The 25,586-nt window shown below is 44.4% G+C and overlaps 1 protein-coding gene across 3 annotated transcripts in view; it reads right to left on the bottom strand.

The window, feature by feature from the left end:
* Positions 1–22,670, bottom strand: part of GCNT1 (glucosaminyl (N-acetyl) transferase 1) — a 30,932-nt gene extending 8,262 nt beyond the window's left edge. Inside the window, exons 1-2 of one of the 3 annotated variants that reach the window (XM_089779240.1) lie at positions 22,530–22,670; positions 21,018–21,134 (exon numbers count right to left, since the gene is read on the bottom strand). The gene's annotated coding sequence lies outside the window, so the exon portion shown is untranslated. The remainder of the gene's footprint in view (positions 1–21,017; positions 21,135–22,529) is intronic. The other 2 variants (XM_075931734.2, XM_075931735.2) reach the window with 2 other exon arrangements.
* Positions 22,671–25,586: the final 2,916 nt, after the last annotated feature.

Genomic DNA, 25,586 nt, shown 5'->3' with positions numbered 1-25,586 from the left:
ACAAGGTATATCAGAGATAGGAGAATAACTCAGAACAAGTTATGGAAGCACTAGGTGCTGCGGAATAATACAGAGCGACATAGAAGTGCTTAGGAAAGAGAATGTAACTACCAAGGATCACAAAGAGTATGTCTACACATCAAAGAAAAACCCACAGCTGGCCCATGCCAGCTGATTCAGGCTGCAGGGCTGTTTCACTGCCGTATAGACTTCTGGGCTCTGGCTGGAGCCTGAATTCTGGAACCCTCCACTCCAGCCAGGCCCCAACACCCTGTATTCTGAGACAGTCTCAGAGCTTGGGCTCTAGCACAACCCTGGAAGTCTGTACAGCAATGAAAAAAATCCCTGTAGTACAAGTTACCCAGGGTTGTTCCATGCCTGCTATCTGGGTTAGGGATGCAAAAATCCTATTTAATTGGTTAACCAAGTGAGGGGAGCCATCCCCCATGGCAACCGGAGCAGTGCCTGCCTGCTGGGTGCGGAGGCCCGCCACAGACAGGAGCTGCTCCGGATGACCAGAGCAACACTTCTCTGCTGCAGGCAGGGAGCTGCTCCAGCCCCCACCAGTTAACCTTAACCAGTAAGCTTCATCCTTAATAGGTGAGGCTTACCAGTAAACGATTCACATCCCTAGTCTGGGTATGTCTACAGTAGTTTGTTAATACACTGCAAAAGCTAATATCAATAAGGAAAACAAGCTAAATCAGAGGTAGGCAATAATTTTTTGCTGGGGGCCACTTAAAAAAAATCTCTGAAGTGGCCCCGGGCTGCACCAGAAGGGGCAGGGCCTCAAGTAGAAGGGGTGGGGATGGGGCACTTCGGGGTTCCCCACCCCCAGATCATGATTGGTCTGGGGTTGGGGGAGCACCTTTGCCCACCTGCCCTCCTCCTTTCCCCTGGGTGCCTATGCCCCTGGCTGGGAGGAGACTTCCCACACTCCCCGGCTCCCAGGCCAGTCAGGGTCTGGGGGTGGGGGAATGTGTGAAGTCTTCTCCCATCCTGCCAGGAGCACACAGCACTTCTAAATGCCATGTGCTCCTCACAGGGCAGGGCCAGAGCAGAGGAAACTTTGTGTGCTCCTCCTGGGGGTGGGGGAGCATGCGAAGCCTCCTCCAGCACTGCCAGGAGCGCCTGGTGCTTCCAAGTGCTGTGTACTCCTTGCAGGGCAGAGGAAACTTTGTGCACTCCCCCCACCCCAGGCCCTAATTGGCATGGGGGTGGGGGCACGCCAGGGCCTCCATGGGCCAAATCCACCCATTTGGTGGGCCGCTCATACAGGCCCTTTTGCTCACCCCTGAGCTAAATACAGACCACAGGGCTAGTCTGGATGTTGGTAAGAGGAAGAGATGAAGTGGGGGGAGAGGAACATGATTTTGTGTAAGGAGATTTTAAGAAATCATCTCATATATAAAAACTTTTCTACTGAGAGTAATAGATTAAATTCACTATTGCTTAGTCCACTTAAACTACACCAGTTGTAGTATAACTGTGGGAAATGTGTGTGTACGTTCAAAGCTTAAGCATGTAGGTAGACTCATTTTGTGAAGTGCAGAGTATACACAGCATACTCCATTGACATCACCATTTTTCTCCCTGCCTCTCCCCTGCCCTTTCATAGAATCATATGGCAAGAAGAGACCTCAGGAGGTCATCAAGTCCTGCCCAAAGCAGGACCAATCCCAATTAAATCAACTCAGCCAGGGCTTTGTCAAGCCAAGACTTAAAAACCTTTAGGGATGGAGATTCCACCACCTCCCTAGGTAACCCATTCCAGTGCTTCCCCACCCTCCTAGTGAAATAGTTTTCCCTAATATCTAACCTAGACCTTCCCCACTGTAACTTGAGACCTTTCTGGCACCTTCCTTATTTAACTGGTTTTCCTTTAGAGAGCAGATGCTGTAGTATTCCATGAGAGGCCATTCTGTGACCAAAATGAAACTTCTGCAGAGATCTGACATAATTATATGAACATAAGGACGGCCATACTGGGTCAGACTATAGGTCCATCTAGCCTAGTATCCTGTCTGCTGACAGTGGTCAATACCGGATGCCCCAGAAGGAGGGAACACAACAGGTAATCCTCATGTGGTCCCTCTCCTGTCATTCATTTCCAGACAGACAAAGGGGCTAGGCTCACCATTCCTACCATCCTGGCTAATAGCCGATGGACCTGACCTCCATGGCTCTTTTTTGAACCCATCCAACTCCACATTCTCTCTTATCCTGTACCTCGATCAGGCAGAGGAGCTAAGGTGGTAGAAAGAAATAATATAATTTGGTTCTTTTAAACTGAAAATAAAAGAAATGAAGCTAATATCTGCCCCTAGTTATGAGTACCCTGCTTCACAGATCTGCAAATAGGAGATATTGACCCTAGTTTAGCAAAGCTCTTTGGCACACACTTATCTTTCAGCACTTTTTTAAATACTTCGTAGGATTACCCCAAGGCTGGGAATTAAGACAGGGGAATCTGCAAGGTTATCCATAGGTGGGAATTAAATAAAGCCAAATCTCCTGCATGACTCCTGTATGTTACTGCTATTGCATCACTACAGATAACATAAGAATGGCCATAGTGGGTCAGACCAACAGTCCATCTAGCCATGTATCCTGTCTACTGACAGTAGCCAATGTAGATACCCCAGAGGGAGGGAACACATGAGGAACACATCACGTGATCCCTCCCTTGTGACCCATTTCCAGACAAACAGAAGCTAGCGACACCATTCCTACCCATCCTGGCTAACAGCCATTGATGGACCTCACCTCCATGAATCTTCTAGCTCTTTTTTGAGCCCTGTTAAAGTCCTAGTCTTCACCCCATCCTCTGGCAAGGAGTTCCAGGTTGACTGTGTGCTGAGTGAAGAAAAACTTTCTTTTCTTTGTTTTAAACCTGCTGCCTATTAATTTCATTTGGTGACACCCAGTTCTTATACTATGGGAATAAGTAAATAACTTTTCCTTGTTCACTTTTTTCACACCAGTCATGATTTTATTGGCCTCTATCATATCCCTGCTTAGTCTCCCCTTTTCTAAGCTGAAAAGTCTAAGTTTTTTTAATTTCTCTTCATATGGGACCTGTTTCAACCTCTCCCAACAATTTTCATTGCCTATTATGTGGCACCAGCTACAGTCAGTGGTAGTTGTTTAATATCTGCAAAAACAAGGAGTCCTGTGACACTTCCTTGTTGTTTTTGTGGATATAGACTAGCACTGATATACCTCTCTGAGACTTGTTTAATGTCTAGCACTTTCGGAGGAGGTGGGAGATAAATCAGACTATCTATATCAATGTCTAAATATGGACATAAGAGGTTTGCTTTAGGCACTTATTTTTAAAAGTCTTGGCTGTCATAGGACATAATATGGCCCAGTTGCATATTTGAAGACAATGTATAAATGGTTCTGAAAGACTGTTTCAGAACACGGTGAAATTTTGTACGAGTCCCAAGTTATATTTATTCCCTACCAGCGTTCTCTGTAAATTGAATGCTTGGGCGGCCGCACAGGAGAGAAACAGGCATCGTGCAGCTGATTAGCAGAGTGCCCACAGTACTCATCTCTGGCAGCAGGTGCTTCTATTGGCAGTCCACATCTGCACATGCCTCAATGCACAGAACAAAATTTATTCTGCACACAGCTGAAAAAAGTTAGGCAGCAATGTTCCTTCTATGCTCCTAAAATACTCCGACGTGATCCATTACATATTCCTATTTTTCATTAGGAATATTTAGCACTTATACAGTGCTGCTTATTATTAATCCAGCTCCCTGAATACCCCTGGGGTGCGTCTAGACTGGCAAGATTTTGCACAAAAGCATCTACTTTTGCGCAAAAACTTGCCAGCTATCTACACTGGCCGCTTGAATTTGCGCAAGAGCACTGACGTTCTAATGTAAGAATTCAGTGCTTCTTGCGCAAATATTTTGATGCTCCCGCTCAGGGATAAACTCGCTCAGGGATAAGCAAGAATACTTGCGCAAGAGGGCCAGTGTAGACAGGCACCTTAACTTTTTGTGCAAGAAAGCCCGATGGCTAAAATGGCCATCGGAGCTTTCCTGCGCAAAAGCGCGTCTATACTGGGCACAGATGCTTTTACGCAAGAGCATCCATGCCAATCTAGACACTCTTTTGTGGAAATACTTTTAACGGAAAAACTTTTCCGTTAAAAGTATTTCCGCAAAATCATGCCAGTCTAGATGCAGCCCTGGAGTTTATATGTGACTTTGAAGGTTAACTGATTAAACCAGGCTCATTGGTTAATCATATACATGGGTACACTTTCACATCCTTAATACAAACACTACTAGATTATGGTCTCAATTGCAGAAGCTTATCTATACAATTTGACCACACTTACCAGCAAATTATTACGTATGATACACCGTTGAAATGTAAATAGGATTTTACATCCCTACAACATACGTCACAAATCTTTTCCTATTTACTCTTCTCTGGTTGAGGTCTCCATTAATGACTGGTCACTAAGGACTGCAAAATACTTTTGTAGTAAAAGTTAGGAAGTTATGCTCATTATATTAGGATAAGTAAAGTCAAAAATTGTTTATGTAGTGAGAGTATCATTCCATTCCAGGTCCCATAAGCACTTCAGCCTCAAGATTATATATGTTACACCTCCCTAAACCAGGGACTCATCTAGTCCATGTTCCCAGGTCAGAGAGCCCTGGTGGCCAGGAGTCAGGCAGCAGGAGGGCTGGCTGCTAGGAGTCCCTAGGGGTTTGTAGCAGCCCACAGGGGAGCCAGGGCTGCAAGAGCAGGGGTCCTGGAAGAGGGTCGAAGCCATGCACAGCAGGGAGCCTGGCAGGGGGCTGGAGCCGAGTAGGGGAGCCGGATCCAGGGCCACGATAGTGTGGCAGGAGGACTGGGCTGTGGCAGCCTGGCGAGGTGGAGGGGGTGGGGATGGCAGCCCAGCAGAGGAGCTGGGCTGGTGCTGCACAGCAGCCCTCTGAGCTGGGACCATTGGTAGGCAGCCTGGCTTGGGCAGTCAGCAGGGTTAGCAGCCAAAGCCAGTGGCAGACTAGAAAGCGGGCAGTGGGGAACCTCCCCTGGTCTGGCAAATTCCCTCATTCAGGACCAGTCAGGTCCCGAGGGTGCTGGACCAGGGAGGTCCCGCCTGTATCCTTTCCTCCCCGCCTCCCACTATAGAGACAAAAGAAAGTACATTTAGCATTCAAACTGGACTCAAACTGTTCTTACTGCTGGAATAATCTTTTGGTACCTAGACAACTTAATGCAACAACAAGTAGCCAAAGGATTGCTCTAGCTCAAACAAGAGTCCAAACACAAAATGTAAAGGGGCACAAGTGTTGATGTTGGCTGTCTCATGGGAGCCGAGGAAGACATGTTGTACATTTCATTTGTGGAGATGCATGTGGCTCCGGAGCACACATGCGACTACAAATAGGGCATGGGATGCCAGTTGTCAGGACAGGAGAGAACACAGCTCTATGTAGTCTCTCACGTGCAGCTGTGAGGCGTTGGCGGCGGTCGTCCTCAAACTTTGTCACTGCTTTTCTCGTAAGGGAACACCAATTAGTCCTGTCTGCAGCAGCTGGTTCAAATTATCGAGGTTGAAGGCCTGTTCACTGCAAGTTGGTCTTCAGGTTATCCTCATACCTCTTCCTCGGGCGTCCATGTTTGTGACTACTACATACGAGCTCCCCATAGAACAGCTGCCTCGGGATTCTGTTCTCGTCCATGCGGAGAACATGGCCAGACCATTGAGCTGGATCTGAAGGATCTTGGCTTCGATGCTTGTGGAACTAGTTCTATCAAGCACTTCTTGGTTAGTAATTCGGTCCTGCCAGCGTACTCGCATGATTGATTGAAGGGAGCACATGTGGAACTGCTCCATCCGCTTGATGTACCTACGGTACAGGGTCCATGTTTCACAGCCATACAGGAGAGAGGTGAGGACCACGGCATTATATACCTTGAGTTTAGTTGACAGGCGAATCTCTTTGTGCTGAAGAACTTTAATAGGCACTTGGGAGATTGCATGACTGGCTTTCTGGATCCTCGCTGTAATCTCTTTGTCAAGGGACCCATCACTTGATATTGTGCTGCCCAGGTACTTAAAGCTGTCCACATACCTTCAGTTGTGTACCATCAATAGTGATACATGGCTGTGGAGGAGCACTGTTTGATGCAGGCTGGAAGAGGACTTCTGTCTTTCCGAGGCTAATTGTGAGACTGAATAGTTTAGATGCCTCAGAGAATCTGTCAATGATGGTCTGCAGGTGGTCCTCTTGGTGGCACAAGTGACGTATCACTTAACAGCACCAGCCTTTTCCCTCAATTCTGCTGGAAGTAAGCCTGGGCCATACATTTTAGTTATGACAGCTTTTGGAACATTTTAACCAATTAATATGTTTTTTTCTCTTTCCTGCCAGCTCACATCGATTATAGACCCCACACTTAAGTTCAACCACAACAGTATGTAAGAAAAGTGAACACATTTTGAGAGTATCAAGCTCAAGTTTGTATGTGACCTTGCCACATCCTGCAAGACAGTCTATGATGGTGGTTCTCTTTACTAATTTAATCTGAGTTATTTATGGGCATTGGGATAGAAAGAATTGTTCATCATTCTTCTCCACGACTATGTCCCTCTTCCTTCCAAGGTTTGTACTCTCAGAGTTCACAACTCTGATTATAACTCCTTATTAATACTTCATCATGTAAATAGAAGACCTTATGCACACAGTCTAGGTCAGAGTTTTTTAACCTTTTTTTTATAAAGTACCCCTAGTAGCTATAATTTCCAGACACACAAACATTTTTTCTACCGTTGCAACACATTTATTTAAACAACTTAATTGTAGCCAGGCGGGCGATTTAAATTTGTGTGTGTAAAAAATACAAAAATAATAAAATGCTGTAAAACTTAACACGAAAATTCAGTTGTCTCCAAATTTCAGTTGTGCTGATGTACCTCTCCCAGACTTTACTCGTACCACTGGTTGAGAAACACTGGCCTAGGTCCTGGTAGGTGTTTTCTGGCTGAAAATTATATACTTAGTAGGGATGTTAAATTGCATATCATCTGGTAACTGACAAATATTTTGTTGGTTATACGATTAACTGTTGCAGCTGTGCATTGCAAGTAGCTTGGGAGCCGGCAGCCTGGCTCAGTCCTGGCACGCACTGAGAGTTACTGCCGCTGCAGCTCTGCACTAAGAGTAATTTAAGAACCAGCTCCTAAAATAATTTATCTGCAGAGCTGCAGCTGGGGTAGTTCCCAGGACCAGGAGTGAGCTGAGACTGAACCAGGCTGCCTGCCCTTCAGCTCCTAACTTACTCTTACTGCAGAGCCGCAGTGGGGCTAGCTGTTGGGACCCATTGTGAGCCGGGACTGACCCAGGCTGCCGGTTCGCCCACTAAAAAATTTAGTCACAGAGCCACACGGAAGGGGAGAGGGAGGAGGCTACGTGTAATGCCGGTAGCATTAGCATCGCTTATTGGTTAATCATTTAACTGTCCACACCATTACATCCCTAATATTTAGGTAATTAACTTTACAATATTTATACAGTAAATACAGTTCATGCTGGGCAGGCTAAATGCCAACAGTCATGGTTATGTTCAGCTTCATTTATTGCATTTCTCCATCTATACCAGGGATGTTAAGTGTGTAATTCGCTAATCATGTAGGCCAGTGATTCTCACATTTTTTTAAACACGAACCAGCAAACCCATACAGAAACTTTTGGCATCCCAGTAACCTTTTATTTGCATATTCATTATTTACATATTCAAATAAAATGCTTCCAGTCCACCTCCAGCAGTTTGTCACATACACACACCCCACCCCTGCGCTGGCCGCACGGCTGCAGCCACACCCTGTCATGCTGTAGGGACTCAATCCTCATTTTCCCCCACTCGTCCCTCATCACCGCCTCCCCGTCCACACACAGGACTCAGCCTGGCAACTGCTGGAGCCACTGCTCCTCCTGGGTCAGCAAGGCTTTGGCTTTGAGCAACATCCTTCCCCCCCTGAAAGGCTCCGCCCTGCCATTACTTTTTTACTTTGTCTTCCCAAAGCTGAAGAAGGGAGATGGGGGAGGGCCATGTCACAGCAGCAATAGTCTTTCCCCTCCCCTCACAGGAGTGACACCACCACGCAGGTACCGAGTGAGGAAGCCCAAACGGGGGGTGGGGATGAGGCAGAGACTATGCAGTATATATGTTGGGAAAGTGCACACTCAGCAGCTAGACGGGGACTGCCTGTTTGTTTGGGCCATGCACGGGGAAGGTGAGTGCTCCCCAGCACCAAGGCTCCCTTGAAGGTGTGCTGAAGGGAGGAGGGGGGGGGGGGAGAGAAACTACAACCAGACCAGCCTGGCAGCTCAGCCACGTGCATCTCTCCAGCCCTGCCCCCAGAGCCACATGAATGGCCAGTTTCAGCCTCGGCAGCCACCGTGGCCCAGCAGCCAGTGGTGTGCAGACAAGCAATTGGGAACCGCTAGTGTATGCAACAAAAATGTTGTCGGTTACATGATTAATCAATAAGGGTTAGCACTGCAAGCACTCAGTCATAGCTAGTGCCAGGTCCGGCAACTAGCCCCGCTACAGCTCTGCGCCAAGAGTATTTTAGGGTCCAATGGGCAGGCAGCCTGGCTCAGTCCCAGCTCATGCTGGGTCCTGGGGATACCCCTGCTGCAGCTCTGAAGGGAAAGTATTATTGCAGAGCCACAGTGCGGAGTAGCTTCCAGGACTCAGCATAAGCAAAATTTACTGCCAGAAATGTGGGGCGGAGGGCTGGGGAATACATGTAGTTGACAGCATTAATCGATAAGCTTTTGCTTCTCAGTTAATTAACTGACTACACTATTACATCCCTAATTTATACATTGTTGCTGGTTGCCAACCCCTGATAAAGGATGCCAGTAGTGGATCTGTGCAGACAATTCTCAAACCACAGCATTTACCCAGTCACAGTCCATACAAAATGCATCACACTTCTCTGTTGGGCCAAAATTCACATTGCTTTGTAGCCAGTGGTTACGAAAAAATAAATAAGCGATGAAATCAAACTGTGAGCTAAAACATGGAAATGCCACCTTAGAAAGAGCAATTAAAGAGAACATTCTGTTCTACATCACTTTTAAATCATTTCATGAGGCTATCAAGGCTTATGGGGCACTGGCACAGGGACAGGTGAGTGGTTAAAACCTTTAAGTAGCCAGTTTGTTCTCACACCAGCAAAAAAATATAATGAAATTGATGGCTCATTACAGGGCACTGTATTAAATACCAGATCAACATCCCAACCCACCAAAGACCATGACCTCTGGAGGTCAGTACACCATGAGGTCAGACCAGACTCATGGCAGCCAGAGCATACAGAAAGACCAGATAGCCTGAGAGCTGGGACCTGGCAGATCCTGAGCTTAGCAGAGTTGCTGGAAAAAGGCCAGTAACTAAAGTACATAGTAACACATTCAGGCAAGAAACTGTGAGGAGGTGTCCCAGTTAGACACCTGTACGGGACTGGCTTAAAGTTCTGTTCATTTATTGTAACCACTGAAGAAGCTAGACCTATGAAATTCGCGCTATTTATTTAATTGGAAACTTGAGTTTTTAGAGGAACTCACCAAGGACTAGAACCCATTGAATACAGCATTTGCTGCACTAATAGAGCTCCACTCTGCACTTGTTACACACCTAGCATGCTAACTTGCACCAAGGGGACTACTGTATTACAGCACACACACTGGAAATCCTGCAGTGATGCTGGTTGCAGTGTATTATAGAGAACATTTATTCCTCAGGAGGGGAAAAAAGATTCAAGCCACAGCTATTGACTGGTGAACCATGGCAGCAATATTGTCTGATGGGATGTGTTGCCAGCACAGAAAGGAGATTGTTAATACACCTCAGCATTTTTCATTACACAAAAGAGAGGTGAATGACCAGGAATTAGGCCTGACTTTAGAGAGATAAGCAGTCCATTATACGTGAATGTGTTCAGTTACGTAAGTTTCAATCTCCACTAGGGAAATACAAATATTAGCCATAACCCTAATAGTACATGAGTTACTATTAGGTCCCAGGCCTTTAATGAGATGTCAGGGCAGATCACTCAGAAGTTGGCTAGTTTCCACTTCAGCACTTAGGTCTTTCCCCCAGCATCCCACTGCAGAACCAAGGGCCCTAGAGTTTCCTCAAAGTGGAAAAGTTCAAGGATTAAATTAAAACTCCTTTTTTCAAACTTTAGCATCTAACAATTTTTTACAGTCAGCTGGAAATCAATTTGGAGTCTGGAAATCCATTGTGAGTTGTATCTCACAAAGGTTTATGCCCTCATGCCCAATAAATCTGTTAGTCTTTAAAGTGTCGCTGGACTTGTTTTTGCTGAAACAGACTAAAGCTGCTTACCCCGCTGAAACTGATCATTGTGTTGGGTAGCTGAGCTGTCATACAAACGTGCAACCTCATTAATTGCTTCCTGCTATGCAGTACCATGACCCTTTGCAATGTGAAGGGATATAGCAGATGAGGTTCCCAAACTGCACTAAAGGCATACCTACCCTTAGCTTGGCACCAGACCACCTTGCCAGATTGTATATCCACAAGGGCTATTTTTCTGTGAATATGCAAGCACAGGTTATCAGGTACACTTCACTGACATCAACGTGGGCTGATAAGGTCCAGTGCAAGTTTCATGGTTTCTTGTTTGGAACAAATTGTTACAAAATAAATGCTAATTTTCACTCCTGCTTAGAATTTTTGGGGCACAGTATTGGTCACAGCACCAGCCCATTTTGAGTATGGCCTACTGGGGATAAGGGAAATGAGGTGTGATTTGCTCAGTTGGCCCTAAATATCGGCACTTTCCACAGGAAGGGATGATTTTAGCATATCTCACTCCTGAGGGTAATAAAGGCAGAGAAAGCACAGCTGCTGCTAGTGTCCTAAAGTTGCCTGGACTGGTATGCTGGAAGCCTGTGTACTGCAATGGTGCCTGATGAAATTGTCACTGAATATTATGGAAAAGCACCCTACTACGTAGGAAGAAATAAGGCTGCCATCCCTAGAAGTCTTTGGCAAATTATTGCCTACTACTGTGAAATTTTTTTTACATAGAGTTCTCATATGAGGATTCAAGGGACATCAGTATACAAATTACTCCTTACGGCTTCTCCTGCCTAACTCTAGAGGGGACTGAAAAGCATATAGCAATTCTCTCCTACTTACCTCTTCTAGCACAAGTCAAGTCAAAGTATGTCCTTTTATCTTTGGAAGGGCATGGGGGTGCATTCCGGTAATGGAAAATTTATGTCTACCTTTACCCAAGGTTCTTTGTACTGTATCAGCCTTGCCTGTAGTGGACAGGTAAGACCGACTGGACTGCAGTGCAGTGAGGATGTTAAGAAGCGGGTATTTGGCTAATCCTGTAGTCGATACAATTAGTATCGACTACATGATTAGTCAATAAGAGGAGGCGCTCTGCAGAGCTGCAGTGAAGGTAGCTCCAACTCCCAGAGCCAGCATGAGCAGAGACTGAGCAGTCCTGGCTCGTGATGGCTCTAGGACCTCTGCAGCACTGCTTTTTAAATGTACTAAGAGCCACCAAGCTCTTACAACATTTAAAAGGCAAGAGCCACAGTGGGGGTAGGTCTGGGACCCCTCTGCTTCCCCTACCCCTCCTCCACACCGCGGAGACAGTACTGGGGGAAACTCACTTTTAAGACAGTTCCTGCCCCCACCTTGCTGCCTGTGATAAAGCGGGCATGGGGGCCACTACATGAGGAGCGACTTGACTACCTAATAAGCCTAGTCACTTACATCCCTACAGTAGAGTCAAAAACATCTTGCCTCATTGTATAACTAAATCCCCTGCTCAACTTGGAGTTCCCAATCCCATCCTTCTCCTCCTCCTCTTCTTCCTTGTACAATTCCTTTTCCTTGCTGTTCACATCTGAAGCCTGTGACTGGGGGGTCCTCAGAGTTATTGGCAGGAGTTATGCAAGGTATTAGTGGAGTATCTGCCAAGTATGGCATGCAGCTTGTTGTAAAAGCAGGAAGTATGCAGCTCCTCACCAATGTTCCCTCTAATATTTTCCATCTATGTGTGGGTTGAATTCTGTTGTGCAGCAACAATATCCAAGTATTGTGTGGATGTGCACCACAATATAAACAAAAAAATGTGGATACAAAATATACTTTTAAGCAATTTATGGAAGAAAAAAATACAAGAGAAAGTCAACAAGATGCACTGGTTAAGATATTTGTTTCATATCAAATAAAAAGCAGATAAAATACATGCATGCCAAGGGTAGTATCAAGCCTAACAATTCAAGCTAGTAAACACACCAAAATGTGGCATTCTGCAAATAGCTATATAAACAGCTATATAAATAAAATAGTCATGACCATTAAGTATAAGCATAAAATATATGCACCAGAAGTCCAATTTAATAACCTATTCCTATCATAGAGTTGGACCATTAAATCTTCAGGGAAAGCTGCTCTCAAAAAAATGAAGCACCTGCTGATATTCTGGCATATTACAGACTCAGTTCACAAAACTAGCCCTCTTGCATGCAGATTACGTGCACTCAACTCAGTTTTAAGATCCTAAACAAATCTATGAATCGATTAGAAATAGTTCTGCTATATAAATACAATATTTTCTGATACTGGAAAGGAGAGTACAAGGCATTCACTCAGGATTATACAATTTCTCTGGGATGTCAACTCTTAATTTGATTAAATACTGCCCACTCATAGAACAGTAAAGTAAAAAAGCATCACAGACAGCAAACAAAAACAAACAAATAAATGACAATACTGAAAAAACAAAGGGAAGTGTATAAAGACTGGTTAAGAGTATTTTAAGTGTAAGAACAGGCACTGTTCTTGTTTGAAGCTTTCACATTTGTGCGTGTCCCTAAAAGAAGATGCCCTGGAACACATTAACACATGCAGACAGATTTGCAAGTAAGGTCTTCACCCTACAAAACCTTATCACCGCACCGAATGCTTGCTACTTACTAATCATTGGGAGTATTCCAAAGAGCCAAAACTATACCAGATAGCAAAGATCTGCCCTTAATCCAGTACCTCTACTAGGATGTCTGATTTTCAACCAGGATGCCCAGCCAAAAAGGTACCCCGGCAGCTCCGGTCAGCACCGACCAGGTTAGAAGTCTGGTCATCAGTGCTGCAGAGCTAAGGCAGGCTAGTCCCCACCTGTCTTGGAACTGTGCTGCATCCAGAAGGTAGCTAGCAGGTCCAGCTAGTAGGCGAGGAGGCAATGGGAGCTGGGTGGGGGGAGGGAACAATGCCTATGGGTGGGAGCATGACAGGTATGGAGTCTCCTAACTACCACCAACCCGCTGTAGGTTGAGCTAGCTGCTTCTCAGGCACAGAACAGAGCCAGGATAGGTAGAGAGCCTGGCTTAGCTTCACAACACTGTTGATCAGGACCCGCCTGAGGTAAGTGCCCAAACCTTAAGCACCAATGCCCTTCTCCCCCAAATCTGGAGCTCCTCCTGCATCCCAGCTTAACCTCAGATCCTCATGCACAGCCCAACCCCAGATCCCTCACCCCAACCTCCTGCCCCAGCCTGGAGGTTGCCCCTAGTTTCCAGCCCCACCCCAGACTCCACATCCTCAGCCAGAGCCCTCACATTGGGTGTGCCCTTTGCCAGCTGGCATAAAGGGACTCTGAGAGTCACATATATCTTGGCAAAGATAGTTTTCCAGATGTAAACAGAGTATAAATCAATGTAATCCTGTTTGCCTAGTCTGCAAACAGAACACTGTGGTGCTTCTGCTAATGTCTCAGTGAAACAGCAGTGAGGAATTGTTCTAGAATAGCTATTTCAGAAATTTAAGTATGAACAAGTCCTAAAAAATGGTAATTTCCATTACTGTTCTAAAGCTTTCTGAATAGCAACAATGAAACCATCATGTCAGTGTCAAGCTGCTGTTACTTAAATAGCCCCCATGCTAGAGGATGAACAGACCAAAAAGGAAAGAAAGTCCATTGCTGTTCTCTGAATTATACCAAAAGCTGTTGTATCATTTCCTCTAAACGCACTTCAGATGTCTTGTCAATAACAAGTGAAATTAATTTTCATAAATATTTGATTCAGGAGCAGGAAATCTTATCTCCCCCTTTGCCAATTATTTCTGGGGTTAGGCAATTTTTTTACACACTATGTCGAGATGCTTCAAAACTAGAGCTATTCTTTGAAGATATTCTCTTTATCACAAGGTAAATCTAAGTTCAAGATTCAAGCCAAACAGAACTACTTTTGACTTATGCATTCCAAGATAGTTTATGCATTCTTGTTATAGATGTTTTACTGAACTTTTTTAAAATTGAAGATAATAATAAGAGAAAATTGACAAGGAGCAAGTATTCTTAACCTAAATCCTATCAGATCTTCTATGAATTACTACCAGGAAATTAGTTATTATAGTTTTCTTCAACTTGGTTTCTATTTGCAATACATATGGAGGAAAGACCTGACCTAATGTTGTCTGACTCTTGTCTGCATATTTGCATTAGGTAGTGTCTCTGTTAGAAGACAAGCCCGTGCTTCAAGGAAACCATATTGTAACCAGAAACCCCTCCCAAACTTTATATTTTGAAAAAAAAAAATTGTAGCTTGAATCTCACAAGCAAACCATAAACTTGAGACTGTTCAGCTAATGTGCTAAATGTCCACAGAAAACAAATTGAGATACGTTTTGTGTTTAAAACAAACTAAAAATAGCAGCAAAGCTCAGTGGCCTCTTATCCACTGACAGATTACGTTCATTTACTATGTTGCTCCTCATGTGCCTGTTTAAATCACTAATGCATTAGTAATTAAATGCAATATATTAATTTAATAGAACAAAATTCTATTTTTTAAATTAATCATCTTCTTGGGCTAACTTTAGATGAAAAATATTAGGAGACACAGTTTCACTGCTCCAGGGAAAGCAGGAAAGAGGGTTGATTTGGAATCTGCTACAGCGTTGATTCTAAAGCTATATTTGAACACCTGTTTTCAAATGTTAGCTTTTTGGAACATAAGTGTTAAAGACAGCTTCACATACTATATTACCTCCCACAGCACCAGCTCCTGCCTCCCCACCCCACCGCCTCTGAGGGAGGCAGCAAGGGGGAGCAAGCTGGTCTGAAGAGTCAGCACATGCGGGGGGGGGGGGGCTGCTTAAAATCTGGCTCCCCATGCATATTGGCTCCCACCTACCCACCTCACCCTGCACACGGTTGCTTTTCAAAGGCAGCTGCACAGGAGAGAGCGGGTGGGGAGGAAGGCAGATTCCATGCTTGTGGGGAGCCAGCTTTCAAGCCAGCTCCTGACGGGCACTGGCTCCGGCCCTCTCCACCCTTGCTGCCTCTGATAAAGAGGCAGGGGAAGGGGGAGAAGGGAAGTGTATAGTCAACAAGATTATTAACTGATATGCCATGTCTTATCAGTTAGCGTACAGGTTGACATCCCTTGCCCCATTAGCAAACAATTGCCCACTGAAACAGTTGAGATTAGGACACCGTTATCAAAATAAAAAGTAGGATTAAAAAGCTAGCCACGTATTATTAAAAAGGGTCAAAGAAAAGCAATTCAGTTTCAGTTCATTTTATTGCACTTGGGTAAATATTTATTCTATTTAACATATTTGCAGCAAATAAGTTAACAACTGAGTGCAAGTTGATAATGTAATGTGTTAAGAACATAGTAAAAACACCCAGCATTGTAATATGTGCTGCGCAGAGCCCCAGGAAACACATTAAAATGCCACTTGTGGGTCACAAGCCACAATCGGAGTACCACTTTTCCAGCCCCTACCACAATATGGCCTTAATTCTGTTTATGGTCTCTAGGCACTAACTCAAGACAAATTACTCTACTGGCAGTCAAAGTGTATAATACTGTACAGACAAACCTACAGCTAAACTAGAGAGACCGGGGAAAGTGTTCAATATATTTTATTGAACCAACTTCTAATTACACATTTTCCTTTTAATTTCCCATTCCTGCAGCTATCAGTGAACATAAGAATAGCCATACTGCTCAAATCAAAGGTCCATCTAGCCCAGTATCTTGTTGCTGGTGCTAGGTGCTCCCAGAGGGAATGAATAGAACAGGTAATCATCAAATGTCACCCCTGTCACCCATTTGCAGCCTCTGATAAACAGAGGCTAGCGACACCATTTATGGACCTATCCTCCATGAATTTATCTAAATCTTTTTTGAACCCTGTTAAAGTCCTGGTCTTCGCAACATTATCTGGCAAGGAGTTGCACAGGTTGACTGTGCATTGCATGAAGTACTTCCTTTTGTTTTAAACCCAAATTCATTTCATTTGGTGACCCCTAGTTCTTGTTATGGAAACAATCCCCTAGCAGTTGTGAAACTCCACTAAGAGCAGCTAAGCCAAAAGTGATAAGATACAAGGAGTCAATTAAACATTACATCATCTGATCCTGCTCAGAATAGGTCTAGATAACACCAAAGTTAAAATGTAGTTACCATTCTTCTCTACCCAGTCCTGTTCATGCTGTTAAGAGAGCTCTACCAACAGAACAGTGAACAAGATGCTAGTGGAGACAAGGTCATATCAGAGACTAGTCCCTGTATTTTTTTACATTTCAGTATCAATTGTGTGAGAGCTGTCTTAAAATCAGTGAAAAAAACCACAGTGAAGACAGAGTACCTTAGTTTTATCATAAGCTAGAGGGGCTCGTTTTCACTGTCCTTTTTACTTCTGGATTTTTTTTCCCCACAGTAGTTACAAGGTAAAAGGATATTTTTCACAAAAAATGACAAGGCGTTAATCTTTAAAATATAAATATTGACTGTCAGGCATTGGCCATTATGCACATGAACACCTTTCACTTACATATACATAAAAGAAATTACTACCAAAAATATCACTAGTGGGAGAGCTAGGACAACAGTGGTCACTGATATTTTAAATACAATGCTGGGTAGCTTTTTTTTTTAAGTTAGATGACAAAACATTAGCTACCTTTACAGGGTATTTAAGACTTTTATATCCCAGTGCTTCGACCATTGGGGCTGCACCAATTGTAGAAACAGTGGGGATTTTTTTCCTTCCCCAGAATTCTGAATGTAGGTGCCGCCAACAAGTAGTCCTGTGGCACCACAGAGACTAAAAAAAGCATGTATAGTATCATGAGCTTTCATGGGCAAAACCCATTTCTTTAGATGAGCTGGAGTGGGGAAAATAGACTTTAATTACAGCAATGCAAAAAGTGCAAATGTCATAGACAAATCCTTACACCCAAGGGTTAAGCAGCAGATATGACAGCTTTTTTAAGTTAAGATTGCTCCAACACGCAAAATCTAGATTCTTGTACTGTGCCTATCAAAATATCTGGAGTGAAATCCTGGCTTCATAAAAATGAATGCTATTGACTTTTTACCACTGACTTCAATGAAGTCAGGATTTCACCCTTGATGTGCAGGACCATTAGCTAGTCCCTGCCACAGAGCAGGGATCCAAACCAGTGAATTCCTTATCTCAGGTAAGTGCCCTAATCCCCTCTCAGTGGTCACTCGATAATGAGTAGGAGGTCTTCCTGACACCCTCCTAATTGTAGATTGGTAGATGGCTAACCAGCCTGATTCTGGAGCCGCAGGTCTTATCACAGAAGGGGCAGGTGCTGGTGGCTATTGGAGGGACATGGGGCAGTTTTTGCTGCTCTTTTCTCTTTCTCTGCCTCTTCTCATCTGCCCTGCAGCAGGACCTCTCAAATTGCACCACTCCCTCACGGATTACCAGTCTCCACTGGGGACGGTTCTCCCAAGTGTAGACACTGATGCCACAATTTTTCATGTTTGCCTTCAACATGTCCTTAAATCGCTTTGTCTGGCCCCCAGCGCTCTTCCATACTTCCTTCAGCTTGGAAAACAGAATCTGTTTTTGGAGGCACTGATCAGGCATCTGGACCACGTGACCAGTCCAGCGAAGTTGTTGGTGGATGATAACTTCAATTCTGGTCATGTTGGACTCTTCTAGGAGGCTAGTGTTCATGTGCCTGTCCTTCCAAGGATATTTAGTATTCTCCTAAGGCAGCATTGATTATATTGTTCAAGTGCCTTCAGGTTACACTTATATGTTGTCCAGGTTTCACGTGCATACAGCAGTGCCGGAACAACCATTGTGCGGTACACAAGGAGCAGTGATCATATTGTCATCCACGTACTAGTGCTCCATGATCAAAGTTATGGAAGTTTTGCTTTTGGCCTTCAGTCTCCTGAAGTTGAAAAGCTTCCCATTTGTTCTGTAGACAATCTTCATGTCATCTGGAAGCTTGCTGTCAATGAGATGGAGGGTCATGGCAATGAAGATGCAGAACAGTGCTAGGGCAATGACGCAGCCTTGTTTGCCTTCTGTTTTGACCTCAAAGGGGTTGCTTCGGGATTCGTTGTTACTCAGCACTGTGGCAGTCATATTGTCATGAAACAGTCTCAGGATGCTGATTAATTTTTTGGGGCAACCGATCTTTGAGAGAATGGTCCACAGAGCGCTATCATTGGCTAGATCAAACACCTTGGTCAGGTCAATGAAACTCATATATAAGGTTTAATTCTGTTCGCAATTGAGGAGTGGTGAAAATCATGTTCTTCAGAATGGTTGGAAGCCACACTGGGACTCTAGAAGAATTTCTTCTGAGAGTGGCAGGAGGCGATTGGCAAGGATTCAAGCTAAAATTTTCCCTGCTGTTGCCAGAGGGAGATGCCATGATAGTTTCCACAGTCTGATTTGTCACCCTTCTTGAAGAGACTGACAATCAGTGTGTCTCTGAACTCTTGTGGTATTTAACCACTAGGCTACTGGATATACAGGAGAGAGGTATGGTACCACCACCATGTTGCTCAGCCCAGTTCTTTTTTTTACTTTTATTTTTAAAAAGGTTAAACTACTCCAAACCTAAATGTTTTTGTTTTGGTTGAATAAAATGTAATGTTTTGATTTGCTGAAGAAATCCAAATATTTCAGTTGGATCCAGACCACTCCCACTTCACCCTTTTGACTTTTTGGACTGCCAACAAACTAAATAAATCAGTTATTCATATAGGTCTTTCATCCACTGAGATCAATGGAAGATAGCTTAAATATAGTGTCAGAAATAAAAATCATTTACACAATAAGAAAGCACTGCTTTTCAATTAAGTATTTTATGTAACTTACCCATCTCTCAAAGTATTTCTTTGAACACCTGATTACACATATCTGTGTTGGCCCATTCTTCGCTTCCTCAAGCAAACCCCACTCTAACCAAAAATTACCTGAAAACTTTACTCTGTCTATATGGAAAACAGTGCTTGCCTTTTTATTCCTATCCCCCGGATAGACATTTACAGCGTATTTCATATGCATAAGTGAAAAAAGGCTGAAAATCTTACAATTATGATTAAATGAAATTTCAGAAAATGTTATTGTAAAGCTATCCAGATTTTTCCAGCATCACATTTACATCTTTTACAAAGCTCTGGCTCATTGGATATTATTGGCATTCTGAAAGGCTCTATATTCTGTTGAAGGGTACGGAAATACTTTTCTTCTTTCAATCTCCCTCACCATTACTTGTTTATTTAATTAAAGTCCCTAATTAGCTTCCTTATATGGAAAGTTACCACAGTAAGGTTTCCTGAAACTAAGTAATGCTGATGAGTATCTGATAAACTGCTATTCCTGAAACTGAGTAATGCTGATGAGTATCTGATAAACTGCTATTGATGCTCCTAACTGGCATGTTGAATTCCTGTGCAATTACATCTCCTATACAGTATCTTATCTCAGTAGAAGCAACAGGAAGTCAGATTTCCTGAGCTCACAGGCTGCATTTGGAATAGAGCATATATATTTGACGGAAAGAGGTGGCAAGAGGAAGATTTTAAAAGCTGTGTGTATAAGGTAACAAAATTCTCCACTGTGATGTAAGATTTAAATAACTGAATTTTGCTCCAGCACACCAATGTGAACTCTGCAGAGGTGTTTCCTTTCACTTTACTCACACTGCTAAATATTTTTATTCACAAAATTTCAGAGAAAGTAGCCATGTTAGTCTGTAACTAATAACAATGTCAATGAGTATTCCTGTGGCACCTTAGAGACTAACAAAAATATACAGTATCACAATCTTTGGTGGGTAAGACCTACTTCTCATCTGATGAAGTGGGTCTTATCCATGAAAGCTCATGATCCTGTATATTTGTTAGTCTCTAAGGTGCCACAGGAGTCTGGACTATTAGTTATTTTTATTACAGCTAATCCTACTGAGCAGTTCACACTGAAGTTAGTGCTTGGTGTAAAAACAGCAGATTTTGGTCTCTCATTTTTGTCATACTCACCAGGCTAAGGGAGCCTGGGGAAATTCTGGAGATGTGCTTAGCCTCAGGGAAAGGAGTGTTACATACCACACAACTAAAAATGCAGCAACTAAAGTTTGTCACTGATAGTATAAATTCTTTCTGGCACCACCTCATTACATTCAGAACTGACAACTAAAGACCCCAGAGAGGATAAAAATAGTTGTGAATCTTCCAGGGCACTAGAGACTCCTAGAGGATAGAATGTTAAGTAGCAATGTACATAGTGCCAAAATATTTACCTTCCAACATTTTCTGTACCATAACTTGATTTCCATCAATAGTATATTTTCCCTACTTCATAGAGGCAGAAATGGTTTCTTTTTTTTTTAGATGAGAAGTTTCAACTCTGACTAAATATCAAACAGCAACAGTGCTAAAAACCATTTTCTGATTCTACAGAGACTCTGTTATTTCTTGCCAAACCTGAAATTAGCTACCTGAAACCCACTATTTAAGAAACCTGTTTGGAATTGCAAATACTCCAAATAGGTAATTCAAACTGCTCTTTAAAAAAGCACTGACTTCACCTCCTTCCAACAAAAGATTTACTTTTCAGAACAGCCTTGAAAAGGGGATAAAATGCCAAGTGTACACTGAGATGCCTGTTAAAAGTTTGAAACCACTCACCAGGCTTGGGTCCCAGAAAACCAGGTACAGTCTTCTAAACTGTTGCTGTTCTCAAACACAGACTTCTCAGGCTCTGCTCGGTTTTTGCAACTTTGAAAGATCACAGATATACTAGTCCTTAAATAGAAAAAAAATCTGATTTCCTCTAATCCATACCCATTGCCAAGGTGTTTTAGCACTTAAATAATATTATGTAGATGTGGTTCAAATAAAGAGCACAAAGTAGACAGTAAGGCTTGCAGACATCCCAGAAATAAAAGTATTGTTTTTGTTTAACTCTTGAAAAAAATCAGGTAAAAGCCTGTTGTATCTCTGCAAGGTTCATATGTGGAGAAGACAGGGTACAACAGAGTCCCTTTTAATTCATTCAGGTTGCTAGCAATGCGAGCAGCAGCAGCAAATGGTAGAGACCCAATAGTTAAAAGAGCTAAAAGCACCTCTATCTGAAACGGAACAAAGTTTCCAGAAGTCTTCTGGGGCGTTACGTGGAGGAGGGTGGGTGTCAATAGCAAATGAACAATCTAGTAACCTTTGATCGAATTAACACCGTTACTCTACAGCACTATGAGGTACAAGCTGGGTTATTTCCTCAAGGTAGAGTAAAACCAGGAAGAGAAAGATATTTGGGGAAGAAACCGCAGCAGAGCCAGTTATTAACATAGTGATAGAAATGTAGCTGTGTTAGTCTGGGGTAGCTGAAGCAAAATGCAGGACAATGTAGCACTTTAAAGGCTAACAAGATGGTTTATTAGATGATGAGCTTTCGTGGGCCAGACCCACTTCCTCAGATCAAATAGTGGAAGAAAATAGTCACAACCATATGTACCAAAGGATACAATTAAAAAAAATGAACACATATGACTTGTGACTATTTTCTTCCACTATTTGATCTGAGGAAGTGGGTCTGGCCCACGAAAGCTCATCATCTAATAAACCATCTTGTTAGTCTTTAAAGTGCTACATTGTCCTGCATTGTGCTTCAGTTCTTAACATCTCCCTATTGCTCTCACACACCTCTGGGAGGTGGCTGCGGTTGCTACCAGTACAAGAGGGAAACAAAGGTGTTACGGACCTGGCGGAAGAGGAAAAAAGCGGGCAACCGCTAGAGGCTTCGTAGCATGCGAGCAGCAAAGGAGATGGAGAAACACAGTCCATGACACTCACCGCCACCTGCCCCGGGCAAACACACTCCCTCACGGAGCTGCTGCTTTGCTTTGCTTTGCTTCTCCCCCGGGATGGGGCTCGCAGGAAAGGGCTGCGTGCAGTGCAAGGCGGGGGAGCGACGCCCTCTAACTAGACCCAGGCTGGGCGAGGTAAGGGAGAGGGTCTGGCTGGGGTAAAGCAAGGGCCGGGGGCAAATCCCCCTCCCCTCCAGCAACCCGGGGGGGGCGGACCCGCCTCCTCCCACCGCGGCGTAGCCCTGCGGAAGGTTGGGCTGCCAGACCCCTTGGGACGCGACTGACCCGACCCAGCCCACAAGGAGCCCGACGTGCAAGGGGGCCAAGCAGTTACCTGGAGCGAGAGGCCACCGCGAGCTGCCGCTGCTCGGCTACGAACTGAGCTGGACGAGCATCCGCGGAGACAAACTCCCCCACGCGCCGCCGCCTCCTGCCCGAGCCGGGGAAGCGCGAACGCTCCGCCCCAGCTGGTCGCTACAAGCCCGCTGAGAGGCGCCTGCGAGCGCCCCGCCTCCTGATATCACGCGGAAGCGCAGCGGCTGGTAGCCGAGCAAAGCGCTTCCCCCAAAGAGCCTTCTCCGCTCCCTGGCGCCCCTCACAGCCAGTGCTGCTCCCACAGGCCTCTGCATCGCTTCTCACAGCCCCCCCCCCCCCCCCCCGTCACAGGTCATCTCGTCCAACGCTCTTCTCCAAACAGGACTAACCCCACCTAAACCGTCCCAGCCAGGGCTTTGTCAAGCCTGGCCTTAGAAACAGCTAAGGATGGTGATTTCACCAGCTCCCCAGGCAACTCATCCGGCTCTTGGAAAGCCAGTGACCGCACCCTCTTCCCGCAAAAGATCAGCCTAGTGTCATCCACAAACTTGCTGAAGGTGGAAACCCATCCCATCATCCAGATCATGAAATGATTATATGGTTGTGACAATTTTCTTCCACTATTTGATCTGAGGAAGTGGGTCTGGCCCAGAAAGCTCATCACCTAATAAACCATCTTGTTAGTCTTTAAAGTGCTACATAGGCCTGTTTTTTTGTTTCATTAAATGAAGATGTTGAAAAAACAACCCCTGGAGCACTCTGCTTGATACTGTCTGCCAACTAGACATTGATCGCTATCCTGTAGGTCCAATAATCAAGCCAGCTTTCTAGCCACCTTTTTAGCCCATTCATCCATGCCACACTGTAATCTTCCTTATGTTAGGAGGGTTGTCCCGGACCTAACCTGGGCTGGGGAGGTCAGGTGGCCAATTGCACTCCCCTCACCAGTTGCCTCTATATCTACCCTTATGGGTTAAATCATATATCCCATTCCCTTTGAAATGTTATAATTGTCAATGATAAGGTATGTGGTGGATATCTGCAAGAGGAAAACAAGATATGGTAAATGTGGAGAACATTCATATGAGAAATGTCTGAAAGCATGATGAGGTGAGATCCTCACACACGTAATTAGGTTGCAAACAGGAGAGAGGCTTGCATGTGAAGGAACACACAGGATGATATAAAGCCAGGAAGCTGGCCACTGAGAGAGGAACGTTAGGAGACTGCTGGGAAAGGCAGTGGGAAGGTAGATACTAGTCATTTCCTGGAAGGAGGATTCTAGGCTCTAGTACACCCAGAGATAGAAGCAGAACCATATGGCTGTGTCTAGACTGGCAAGTTTTTCCGCAAAATCATCTGCTTTTGTGGAAAAACTTGCCAGCTGTCTACACTGGCCGCTTGAATTTCCGCAAAAGCACTGATGATCTCATGTAAGATTGTCAGTGCTTTTGCGGAAATACTATGCTGCTCCCGTTCTGGCAAAAGTCTTCTTCTGAAAAACTTTTGCACAAAAGGGCCAGTGTAGACAGCAGAGATTTGTGTCCGAAAAAAAGCCCTGATCGCGAAAATGGCAATCGGGGCTTTTTTGCGGAAAAGCGTCCTGCCAATCTAGACGCGCTTTTCCAAAAATGCTTTTAACGGAAAACTTTTCCGTTAAAAGCATTTCCGGAAAATCATGCCCGTGTAGACGTAGCCTATGTGTGTTGCCCTGAAGACAAGGGAATATATTTTTGGAGCTAGATTACTATGTCCTCCCATGGTAAACTCAGTGGGGCTGATTAGGGGATAATGCATGTCCCAGATAGATCTCTATGGGCACACAAACTGCTTGCCTCTGGCCCACTCTGTCTCTGCCTACTCTCTCTGTGTTGACCACAGTCCCACAAGAGTTCTTGAAAGGGGCTGGGGAAGATAGTGTCGTGGAATCTAACAGACCCCTCCCTTTATGCAGTGTGTTCCTTTCAGGTAGATTCTGGCAGCACAAGCCAGTCCTAAACAAAGACCTTGGGTTCTGTGCCTGCATCGGTGCCAGATTAAAGTCTGGCACTAGAGGCCTGGGCCCAGTTTATGAATCATTTGACTACATCAGAATCTCAGCTTTTTAAAAAAAAATGTTTCTAGTCCTCATGTTTTGAAATAACATATTGAGAACATGAATTCAGCATATACCAATGGAGTCTGAATCTGCAGACAGTCCAAAATAATATTTGAGCAAGGTGTGACCCTGACAGACTGTTACCCTGATAATGACACCTCAACAGAGGACGGTGTGCAAATAAAAATAATGTTACCCCTACTCTGTCCAAGCAACTACATCCTAGATAATGGGGTAAATATTGGGAGAACCTTGTCTTCTCTCCAAAGGTACATCTAAACTACATGGCTCCGTCGACGGAGCCATGTAGATTTGTTTGTTTGGCAAAGGGAAATGAAGCCGCAATTTAAATAATCGCGGCTTCATTTAAATTTACATGGCTGCCGCGCTGAGCCGACAAACAGCTGATCAGCTGTTTGTCGGCTCAGTGCGTTAGTCTGGACGCTCCCCTGCCGACATGAAAGCCCTTTATGGACCTCCCTGGTAAACCTCATCCTACGAGGCATAACGGGGAGGTCAATAAAGGGCTTTCAGGTCGGCGCGGGAGCGTCCAGACTAGCGCGCTGCGCAGACAAACAGCTGATCAGCTGTTTGTCGGCTCAGCGTGGCAGCCATGTAAATTTAAATGAAGCCGCGATTATTTAAATCGCGGCTTCATTTCCGTTTGCCTACAACCCTCATCTACATGGCTCCATCGATGGAGCCATGTAGTTTAGACACAGCCCAAGAGACAGAGTTGCCCTCTGCTTCTGGGGGAGATGATGAAGGTACCAAGCTGCTGACCTTGCATCCTTTGGAAGAAACAGAGGGGGATTCTGGAACTCCAAGTGAGAGCTAAATTCCTCCAGAATGTGTGCAAGGCCATAGGGTGAGTGTTGGTTTAGGATGGAAGCCCAAATTTAGGCAATGACGAGGGCCATGAGACTTGTGGATGCTTGCCATATATCTAGTTTGCTTGCTGTGTCAGTAAACTTTATA

The sequence above is a fragment of the Pelodiscus sinensis genome, chromosome 6 (genome assembly GCF_052426305.1).
Source record: "Pelodiscus sinensis isolate ZL-2025 chromosome 6, ASM5242630v1, whole genome shotgun sequence".
Lineage (NCBI taxonomy): Eukaryota > Metazoa > Chordata > Testudines > Trionychidae > Pelodiscus > Pelodiscus sinensis.
The sequence above is the reverse complement of the archived record's forward strand: the minus strand, read 5'-3'. Positions and strand labels throughout refer to the sequence as shown.